The 11,887-nt window shown below is 45.1% G+C and overlaps 1 long non-coding RNA gene across 7 annotated transcripts in view; it reads right to left on the bottom strand.

The window, feature by feature from the left end:
• The window catches only part of LOC131812394 (uncharacterized), a 279,095-nt gene that overhangs the window by 113,391 nt on the left and 153,817 nt on the right, over positions 1-11,887 (bottom strand). The gene's annotated exons all lie outside the window — the stretch shown is intronic.

Raw genomic sequence — 11,887 nt, 5'->3', positions numbered from 1 at the left:
TTTTAGTGTGGGTAGAAATTTTGTAAGTGTGGTAGGTCAGTACCAGTGAGAAAATAAAATCGTGTGTGTGCACATGTGCACACGCATGTGTGTGTGTCCGCGCATCCGTCTCTTCTGATCAAAGTTTCTCTGTCTGGCTTACTTGGAACTCAGTTAAGTGATGCACTCACCTATCTGGGATGTAACATAAAAAAGACTTAATCAGGCTGCTGCAACAGGAGAATGTAAATTAGGTGATCTGTGTTCTTCTTGCTTCCTTCATGGTCTAGATTTTCAGGCCTATTTACTTTTACTTTAAGTACAATGCTAACTGGTTTAATTACTTTCTTTCTAAGGCCCTGGGAGATTCCCATTTGAAGTAGTGAAAGAACTAGGATCACAGAACAGTCACCCAGGGAGTAATAAGCATCATTCTCTGGGGGCGCCTGGGTGGCTTAGTCGTTAAGCCTCTGCCTTCAGCTCAGGTCATGGTCCCAGGGTCCTAGGATGGAGCCCCACATCAGGCTCCCTGCTCAGCAAGGAGCCTGCTTCTCCTTCTCCCCTTGCCTGACGCTCCCGCTTTCCCTTTGCCTGCTCATGCTCGGTCTCTCTCTCTCTCTCTCTCTCTGACAAACGGAAAGATAAAATCTTAACCCAAAAAAAAAAAAAAATTGTTCTCTGACCAGCAAACTGGAAAAGCACCACACACAGCATGGGACCAGGAGCCTCCCACGCCTCAGACCCTGGGAGCATGTTGACCGTGTCGCCTACATTAAGGATGAGTTTTCGGGAAAATGTTGACAATGTTCAGTATTACATGTGAAATGAAGGAAGAAAATAATGCGATATAATTTCAGAACGCTTTCGGTGATGTTTAGCTTCCTGAGTGCACAGACACCCAGCCACCTGAAAATGTAACTACCGAGGGCACCTGGGTGGCTCAGTCGGTTAAGTGTCTGCCTTCGGCTCAGGTCAGGATCCCAGGCTGCTGGATCGAGTCCCACACCAGGCTCCCTGCTCATCCGGGAGCCTGCTTCTCCCTCTCCCTCTCCCTCTCTGCTCATGCTCTCTTTCTCACTATTTCTCTCTCACAAATAGATGAATAAAAACCTTTATTAAGAAAAAAGAAAATGTAACTCTTATCTTTCTCTGAGGATACAGAGAACCACTCAGGTGTGTAAGAGAACCTGAGTTCGTTTTTTTTTTTTTTTTTTTAATCAGAATTTTTAAGATGTAAAAAGAAAACTCTGGCTACGGACTTATTTGTTGACACTAACCTCACTTTTCTTCCCTGTGAAATGGTGACATCAAAGCTCTGGCACCTGGGCCCACATGCAAACCACTCAGTACATGACAAATATGATCACATGCACAACACGATTTCATATTTCACATTTGGGCGTTTCCCCCAAACTATTACTTATGACATCCTCCACTCAGCCACAAACATAGTCCAAATGATCGTCTTGGTTATTTTGGTGACCGATTCTGACTTCCGGAAACAAGTTCCCTTCCCCCTACAGTGCTTATGTTTTATTCCATCTTCAGCACAGTTCTAAAAATAATTTGGCCAACCTTAAGTTTGATAGTTTGTATTAACTAATAAGTTTACAATATGTTTCCTAGGCTATACCTGCCCCCATATTCTAATAAACCCCACTGCTACTTCTAGAGAAAGACCCATGTTCATAACAGTGAAAAATCTGTACGGATTGGCTATGCGAGGCTGCCAAGAAAAGCGGCGTCACACCTACAAGGTATACCCTTAGATTAAAGTAATTTTAGGTCGTGTCCAGTTGAATTCTTGGCACGGATTTATCTTCTGTAAATGAAAACAGTCACATACCAGAAGGGGAGGGAGGGGCACCGGTAGGAATCACATAAATTTTTCCTGCTATTCAAACTATGACTTCAAGACTGTCTTTATGTGTCCAGCTATTGTTAGACATTATATCACGTTACTGTTAGACATCTTACAACAATAAGAAATGCTTTCAAATCCTCAGTTTGACTTAATTAGCCATAATGTCCTAACAATCCCAATTAGTGGCCTCTTGGGAATATATAAAACTGAGCCCACTTATATTCAATGTCTGCTTCAGAAAAAGAATCTGAGTTCACACGGTTCATCTTTTCTGGATGTATTAAGACATAGAATATTTTAACTCTCAAGGAACTAGATAGAGAAGGAATATAAATATAGCTCAACATAATAAAGGCCACATATGGCAAGGCTAACATCAGACTCAGGACAGAAACATAGAGGTCTTCGTCTAAGATCAGACACAAGACAAGGATGCCCACACTCAACATTTTTATTCAACGTGATATTAGATGTCCTAGCCAAAGCAAGTAAGCAAGAAAAAGAAAGAAAGGCATCCAAAGGGGAAAGGAAGAAGTAAAGCTGTCACTATTTGCAAATGACAGGACTATACAGAAGACCTTAAAGACTCCAGCAAAAACCTATTACAGCTAATAGTTTCAGAAAAGCTGCAGAATACAAAATCAATATGCAAACATGAGTTGCATTTTCATAAACCAACAATGAACTATCAGAAAGACAAATCCAGAAAAGTACCATTTGGGGCACCTGGGTGGCTCAGTGGGTTAAAACCTTTGACTTCAACTCAGGTCATGATCCCAAGGTCCTGGGATTGAGCCCCGAATGGGCTCCCTGCTCAATGGACAGCCTGCTTCCCCCCTCTCTGATCACCCCCCACCCTGCTCATGCTCTCTCTCAAACTGAATAAACAAAAATTTTTTTTAAGGAATAAATTTAAATCTGTACACTGAAAACCAGAAGAAATTGATTTAAAAAATTAAAGAAGCTATAAATAAATGGAAAACTATTCTGTGTCCATGGATTAGAAGAATGAATATTGTTAAAATGTCCCAACTACACAAAGTGATCTCCAGATTCAGTGAGATCCCTATCAAAATTCCAATGGCGTTTTTCACAGAAGTAGAACAAATAATCCTAAGCTTTTTAAGGGAGCCACATAAGACCCTGAATAGCCAAAGAAATTGTAAGAAAGGAGAACAAACCAGGAGGTATCACATTTGATAATTTCAAACTACACTGTAAAGTTATAGTAATCAAAACGGCATAGTATTGGCATAAAACAAACACCTAGATCAATGGCATGGAATTGAGAGCTCAGAAATAAACTCACACATATGTGGCCAATTAATTCCAGCAAAGGAGCTAAGAACATACAATAGGAAAAGGATATCTCTTAGTAAGTATTGAGAAAACTATACAGTCACATGCAAAAGAGTGAAACTGGACTCTATTTACATGGAAACCAAAAATCAACCCAAAATGGATTAAAAGCTTGAACCTAAGACCTGAAACCGTAAAACTCTCAGAAAAAAAAAACAAAAAACAAAAAACAAAAAACACAGGGGTTACCTCCTTGACATCAGTTTTGGCAATGACTTTTTGGATTTGGCCACAAAAGCAAAAAAAAAATAAGTAGGACCGCATCAAAATAAAAAACTTTCGCACAGCATAGGAAACCATCAACAAACTGGAAAGGAAACTTACCGAATAGAAAGAAATATTTGCAAACTACATATCCGATAAGGCAATAATAACCAAAACACAAAAGGAACTCCTAAAACTCAATACCAAAAATAGAAATAACCCAACTAAAACTGGGCAAAGGCCCTCAACAGAACATTTTTCCAAAGAAGACATAGGAATGATCCAGAGGTACAAACAAGGTGTTCACCATCACTTACCATGGGAAAAAGGCAAATCTAAACCTGGATGAGATCTGACCGCACACAGGTAGAGCAGCTATTATCAAAAAGACAAGCAAGGTGGCACCTGGGTGGTTCAGTGGGTTAAGCCGCTGCCTTCGGCTCAGGTCATGATCTCAGAGTCCTGGGATCGAGCCCCGCATCGGGCTCTCTGCTCGGCAGGGAGCCTGCTTCCTCCTCTCTCTGCCTGCCTCTCTGCCTGCTTGTGATCTCTCTCTGTCAAATAAATAAATAAAATCTTTAAAAAAAAAAAAAAAAGACAAGCGATATGGAGTGTCTGGGAGAATCTGGAGAGAAGCGAACTTTTGTGCGCTTGCTGGTGGGGATGTAAATTAGTGCCACCATAGGGAGGCTCCTTGAGAAATGAAAAATAGAACTACCATATGATGCAGCGATCCCACTTATGGGTGTATGTCCGCAGGAAACAAATCCATTGTCTCAGAGGGACATCTGCATCCCACACTCACTGCAACATTCCTGCTGATGCCGAGTTACAGAAACCGCCTAAGCGTCTGCCAATGGATGGACGGACAAAGAAAATGTGATGTATATGCACGTGTGTGTATGTGCGTGTACGTGTGTGTATGTGCATGTACATGTGTGTATGTACATGTACAGATAATCACACACATACGCACAAGGAAACACTATTTAGCCTTAAAAAAGAACAAGAGAATTCTGTCTTTGACAACAAGGTTGAACCTGAAGGGCATCGTGCTGAGTGACAGGAACCAGAGGACAACAAACACTGCACAGTACTTATACCTGAAATCTGTAAATCAACCAATCAATTTTTTTTTTTAAGTCAAATTCATAGCAACAGTAGAAAAGTAGCTGCCAGGGGGTGCCTGGGTGGCTCGGTGGAAGCCTCTGCCTTCGGCTCTGGTCATGATCCCAGGGTGTTGGGATCGAGTCCACATCAGGCTCTCTGCTCAGCAGGGAGCCTGCTTCCTCCTCTCTCTCTCCCTACCTGCGATCTCTCTCTGTCAAATAAATAAATAAAATCCTAAAAAAAAGAAAAGAAAAGGAAAGAAAAGTAGCTGCCAGGGTTTGGGCGTTGGAGGCAATGAAGGGCAGGTTGGTAAAAGGCTTCAAACTTTCAGTGACAAAAAAAGAGACTGTTTCTATTCTTATAGAGATAATAAACCAGAACTAGAGAGTTTAAGCCAATAAACCAGAATAGATGTACTAAGCTGTTTACTGAAAACTTATTTAAACTCTTGAATAAAGCACCTGTACCTGATGTGGAAAACAAAAGCAGAAAGAAAATTATTGGATTTCTTTAGAAAGAACTGGAGAACAGCCTATTAACGAGTCCTTGAAACAGGCAGAGTGACATTCCTCTAGAAACTTAGGATGTTGATACTTTGCTAAGGGCAAAAAGCAATCTTAGCCCAACATCCATGACCCTGTAAGTCGACTTTAACACGTAAAAATTCCTTAGGAAACTTCCTTTAGCTCTACCCCCCAGAATATATATTGGCAATTATCCCCCTAAGCATATGGCTCACAGATACAATCTGAAGGATCTCATGACTCGGGTTTTTGATCTCTTTCAAACATCCAGCCCTTCAAGGTCCTGGAAACTGCTGCCTCCAAATTCCTTAGAGACTTACACTATCCCTAACCCCCGTCCAACTCGAAAGTGTATAAGGGTATAATCAGCCGCCCCTCACAAACCCAGGGCAGCTCCTTCTGCACAGGGGCCCTGTCCCTGTCCCCATTCGTTAATAAAACTACCTTTTCGGGGCACCTGGGTGGCTCAGTGGGTTAAGCCTCTGCCTTTGGCTCAGGTCATGATCCTGGGGTCCTGGGATCAAGTCCCGCATCGGGCTCTCTGCTCCACGGAGAGCCTGCTTCCTGCTTTCTTTCTCTTGTGATCTCTCTCCGTCAAATAAATAAACAAGTAAAATCTTTTAAAAAATAAAAAATAAATAAACAAAACTACCTTTTTGCACCAAAGACATCTCAAGAATTCTGTCTTGGCCCTAGGCTTTGAACCCTAACATCTTTTCCTACATCATACCCAGCTGGAAAACTGGATCCCAAAGACTTTCCTCTACTCTGAAAAGTCAAGCCCTTAAAAAAAAAAAAAAAAAAAAAAAGTCGAGCCCTTGAGGCTCAGACCACGTATAAATAAATACTAGTGCAAGACAGACCCCAGCTTGTTAGTTCTGTTTCTGTGATTTGCAGGAGAATCGGTAGTGCCACATCTTGACCTCAAAGTTTTTAGCTCTTGTTTCTGCCATGTCAAGTGGGAAAGGTGGCTAAATTACTGGGAAAAAGAAGACAGTGCCATTCCCTAGTTACTTTTATTTCCTATTCCTCCCTTCAGTGGTAACTGAAATTTTTCCAAAAGAAAGCAGCTTAAATAAAACCATGAGAGAAAGAAAACTTTAAAAATCTCCAAGCTCAGGGATGCCTGGGTGGCTCCATCAGTGAAGTGTCTGCCTTGGGCTCAGATCATTATCCCAGAATCCTGGGATCAAGTCCCTCATTGTTCTCTTGCTCTGCAGGGAGCCTGCTTCTTCGCCCCCCCTACCCCCACCCTCGCGCCCCCACCTGCCACTCTCTCCCTCTCTCCCATGCTCTCATCCTCTCTCTGACAAATAAATAAATAAGATCTTTTTTTAAAAATAAAAAAATCCCCAAGCTCAAAAGTAATACAAACAGATGAATTTAGAATCAGAGTTGCTGCATAATGCTGTCCAGGCTGTGCACTGCACAAATCTAGGCATCGCTATTCACAGGTGCCACCTAGAGCTATGCAAACTCTTGAAAGCAAATCCACCTAATTGCGCTGGAATTCACCTCACCACCCCATAAACAAGTCTCCTCAAATGTTTCACCAAACATTCCTTAAATCTGCCCCCTTCTACCCGATGAGGGAGCAGAAGGCAAGCTGAAAACAAAGCACAATGTGACGCCCCAAAACCTCCCCACCCCCTGGGAGGGATAAGTGACATTCCTTCAGGATACTTCTAACTATCTTAATGCTTTGCTAGAGAGAAAAACAACTTTAGTCTGATAATAGCAAGGCCTCCGGTATCCTAAGGGCCTTCTTTGGCATATGAAAGCCCTTTTGGACACCTCCCTTCTTCCTAGCCTCCCCCCAACCCCACAGAATAGAATCAACCATTCTTCACAACCCCAGTGCCCCTTCCCTTTCTGCCCCTGGGTCTTATCCCCATGCTTTCATAAAATCACCTTTTTTGCATCAAAGATGCATCAAGAATTTCCTTCTTGGCCATCAGCTCCGACCTCACTAACGTCCCAGAACTACACTGTACCCACACACAGTCAGGTCCTCATCCTTCCGGTGTCATCCCAGAAGTCTCCCCGCTTCCACCTCCCTCCCTTTCTCAGCCCATCTTCCATCCTGTAGCCAGAGTGAGCTTTCAAGAGTGTAAATAGGATCCCTTACCCTTGGAAAACCTCAGCAGAACCAGGAGTGAAACTGACCTCCTCTGACCTCACCCTGCACTGACATTCCAGCATAATCATGCTCTTTCCCCTCTCACTCTCAACACTTGCTAAGACAGTTCCAAATCCCCAAGTCCCCAAAGGCGCGGTTTCTCCTGGCTCTGAAGGCTTGGCCAGCTTTGAACCCAAGTGGGTCCTTATTTGTTTCTCCTGAAAAATGTTCTTGGTTCAGCCTCGCTGACCCCTCCTCCACTGGGCCCCTTAACCTGAACCCCCTTATCCCACAGTCTCAACACACGTATTTCTCCTTCCCAGCACTGACAGCAATGGCAATTAAGTCCTCTGGAGCAGGTCACCTCTGCTGGATCATACACTCATGGGGACACAACTGTGTCTCTCCTCATTTACCACTCTAGCCCCAGCCCGGAGCACAACTCCTTTTGCACACGAAAAGAGCTCCACAAATGTCAAACTGTTATGCCCCAATAATGGGTCCGGGATTAAAGGAGCGAGACTGATATAAAGCGAAGGTCAAGCAAAGCTTTATTTCGCGCCAAGCATCAAGAATCTAACCGAACGCTCAGGGACGCACCTCTTACAAGAGAGGGCGACCCTTCTCTGTTTCACAGACCAGCTTTTAAGGGCAAAGGCCATGCGGTGGGGCCTGGCCATGCACGGGTGACCAGTGAGATTGTAACACACACAGGAAACTCCACAGTGATGCAGGTGACCAACTGAGTTACAATTTACCCTAGTAGACATTTGATTTAGCCTATCACACCTTGGTTAGGATTGGCGCCCAAAAAGCTCCCAAAGGGCGGGGCCCATACTCCTTGGTAACCAGGGAGACAGCCTGCATCCCCCCCCCCCCCCCCCCCCCACTGATCGGATGTCTCCACCTGGCCGGACCCACCCTCCTATCTGGGCTTTGTTACCTGGAGCTGGTTTCCGGGATTTATTTATTTTTATTTTTTTATTTTATTTTATTTTATTTTAAAGATTTATTCACTTGACAGAGAGAGATCACAAGTAGACAGAGAGGCAGCCAGAGAGAGAGAGAGAGAGGGAAGCAAGCTCCCCGCTGAGCAGAGAGCCCGATGCGGGACTCGATCCCAGGACCCCGAGATCAAGACCCGAGCCGAAGGCAGCAGGCAGCGGCTTAATCCACTGAGCCACCCAGGCGCCCCACCGGGATTTATTTTTAAGTGAATCCCCTGGGGGAAGGGGAACCGGGACAGTTTAACTCGAATGAAAGCCTCTGGCTAAATTGGTCCTTGCAAAACGAATGTGTCGTGATCACGGATTTACTGGTGTAGTCCAGATTAGTTCCAATAACGGTAGTTCTAAGAGTGTTAACAAGAAATGTAACTTTTAGAGAAGAGTGGTTGGCAGGGGAGGGTGGCAGTGAAGGGTGTCGGGGGGGGGGGGGGGGAATCCTTTTCCTTGACCTGTCTTAGATTGCCGAGTCGGGGTCCTATGAATCAGACCGACACTCTCTATCTCGGAGTTGTAGATCTGAGCCCTATGTTGAGTGTAGAGGTTACTTAAGAATAAAATCCTTAAAAAAAGAGACTGGCAAAAGACAGATTAACAAGAAAAAAAAACAAACAGAAGTTGACGAACACCCCCGTTATGCATGAACACGAGGTAAGACCAAAGGACCAGTCGCCCAAAGCGGTGGCTGGAATTTGGGCTTCGATCACCGTCCGTACAACAAAAAGGCAAAAGGTTTCTGGCCTTCCGGGCAGGATAGGCAAAGTCTTGGAAGGTGATGAGAAGGATCAAAAACAGACTTTTTTAGTGAAGTTTGTAATGCAAATGTAAGCTACTGCCCTCTTGCTGAGAAGAGTTGTTAAACCCTTTTCCTGGTCCGGCTTTTAGCCCAAAACAACCCATACACCAAAGAGGCCTATTTTGGGGGTGGCATATTCTAGGCACACTGCGGGGGGCCAAGGGTAGGCCGAACCAAGATGGGCCACGTAGGGATAAAAATTATTTTGAGTTAAAAAGCATGGAAACCCAGGGGATTCGGGAAAAGCTCTTTACCTCCCCTGCTCGACTACCTAACGAGAATTAAGATGGAGGAGCCGCTCCAGACAGAGCCATGGGCACGGATAATACATGATTCTGTGCCCTAGGGAAGGAGAACAGAGAAGAACCTAGCAAGACCGTTTGATCCAAGTCCTGTAAGCCCCATTGTTTCTGACCGGCCCAGCAAACATTGGTTTACTGAACACTCCCTCTCTTTCATCTTCCTGTGATTCCTGGTCCCTCCAGGTCCCAGACCCCTACCCGCTCCTCCTCCGTTCAGAAGGACCTGTGCGCCTCATCGCGCGGTCTTTGGAGTCTCCACGTCTGTGTGCAGTCTCTGTACGTACCTAGGAAATTTGATTTTCTCCTGCTAACGTGTCTCATGTCTCTTTCCTTCTTAGTTTAACTAGGACTCCTGAACAGGACAGGAATTCCCTTTTTTTTAAGATTTTATTTATTTATTTATTTGTGAGAGAGAGAGAGAGAGAGAGAGAGAGCGCGAGCGCACCAGCAGGCAGAGTGGCAGGCAGAGGCAGAGAGAGAAGCAGGCTCTCCACCAAGCAAGGAGCTGGATGCGGGACTCGATCCTAGGATCTAGAATCATGACCTGAGCTGAAGGCAGTGGCTTAACCCACTGAGCCACTCAGGCATCCCAGGACGGGAATTCTTAATCCCTGACTACACACAAACAAAAGTTCTTTGGAGTCCTCTACACATTCTTTTTTTTTTTTTTTTTTTTAAGACTATTTTTAGAGCAGTTTTAGGTTCATAGCAAAACTGAGCAGCAAGTACAGTGGTGGGATACCTGGCTGGCTCAGTCGTTAATCATCTGCCCTTGGCTGGGGTCATGATCCTGGAGTCCTGGGATAGAGTCCTCCTTGTCCACCCGGGGAGCCCGGTTCTCCACCTGCCTGCTGCTCCCCTGCTTATACTCTCTTGGCATGTAAATAAATAAAAATCATTTTTAAAAATCGACAAACATTAAAAAAGGAAAAAAAAAAAAAAAAAGGAAGTACAGAGGTTTCTGGGGCACCTGGGTGACTCCCTTGGTTAAGCCTCTGCCTTCAGCTCATGATCCCAAGTCCAGGGATAGAGCCCCCTCCCTCTGCTCCTCCCCCTGCTTGTGCTTTCTCTCCCTCTCCCTGTCAAAGAAAGAAAGAAATTCTTTTAAAAGAAAGAAAATACAGAGGTTTCCCATAGGCCCCATGCCTCCCCCCCCAGCAGAGGGACAGGCTCCCCCATTATCAACATTCGCCCCTGGGGTGGTTGGTTTATTTCGACCGATGGACGCACACTGACAGGTCGTAACCACCCACGCGGTACACTAGAGTTCAGTCTTGCTGCTGCACATTCTGTGGATCGGGACAAAAGCGTGACGCATCTCAGTGAAGGAGGTAAGGACATCACAAAATACACCATCGTGGCCTAATGACTCTTTTGGGGCCGAAGGCCCTTGAAAAACAGAAAAGGCAGAGAGGGACCTTCTCGGACCTCCCCTTATCGGCCTCCTTTTGTAGTCAGAAGAAACTCCCGTGTCACAAATCCCCTCGCGGGGAGTTTCGTAGCTCGGGGAGGTTCGACTCTTATCTCAAGAGAGGAGACCAGAAGTCAACGCCACGCCCCGGACAGTCTTGGTCACACACTCCCCTGCGACCCACGGATTCTTCCTAAGGGCCCATCTCTCTTTTCTAAAAATTATTTACTCCCCTCTAAGGGACCTACACCACCCGTCTTCTTCCCCTGGAAGATCTTATATAAACTCAAATCTCGCTATGTTTTTATTTTATTTTTTTTTAAAGATTTCATTTATTTATTTGACAGACAGAGACCCCAAGTAGGCAGAGAGGCAGGCAGAGAAAGAGAGAGGAGGAAGCAGGCTTCCCTGCAGAGCAGAGAGCCCGATGCGGGGCTCGATCCCAGGACCCCGGGATCATGACCTGAGCCGAAGGCAGAGGCCTTAACCCACTGAGCCACCCAGACGCCCCTCGCTGTGTTTTTAGATATTCACTTTTGTTTTGTGATACCCTCCCAGACATGACAGCAAAAATTAATAAGTTTATGTACATTTTCTCCTGTTAACCCACCCACTGTCAGCTTATTTCATAAACCCAGCTGTTACACCAGAGGGAAAGCCTTCCTCCCCCTACAGTATTATTGTGAAGAGAAAACCACAGGCTCAGAATGGCATCACTGGGGCCAAGTCACCAAACCACGGTTATACCTGATCTAACTGCAATTTCAGCCTTTCCCAGGATTGCATTCTTAACTGGTCAGTCCAGAATTTTGGGCTCAGCATCAGGGAGGCAATCATCGACCACGAGGGCCCTTCCCCAGGGGAAGATGAGGTCACCTACATGATAAGACCCCCCCACTCCCGACTTCTCCCTGGAGGGAAAGTGACCTTGCCTGGAACAATCCTTTTCTTTTTTTGCCTCACTCTCCTGCCTATAAAAACCTTCCAAGGTGTACAACTCCTGGGGAGCACCTGTCTCCTTGCCAGATGGGGTGCTGCCTGAGGTTTAATGAAGCCAGTTAGGTCTTTAAATGTCCTCACTTGAACTCTTGTTTTTTAACAGTATCAGACAGAGTATTTTCACTGCCCTAGAAGGCCCCCGGGGCTCTGCACCAAAAGGGGTAAAGGGGTCCTGAATTTTTTTTTTTTTTTAGTTTAAGCTTCAGACCACTGCCC

The sequence above is a fragment of the Mustela lutreola genome, chromosome 12, assembly GCF_030435805.1.
Source record: "Mustela lutreola isolate mMusLut2 chromosome 12, mMusLut2.pri, whole genome shotgun sequence".
Lineage (NCBI taxonomy): Eukaryota > Metazoa > Chordata > Mammalia > Carnivora > Mustelidae > Mustela > Mustela lutreola.
Note: the sequence above shows the minus strand (reverse complement) of the source record. Positions and strands in the feature narration are given on the sequence as shown.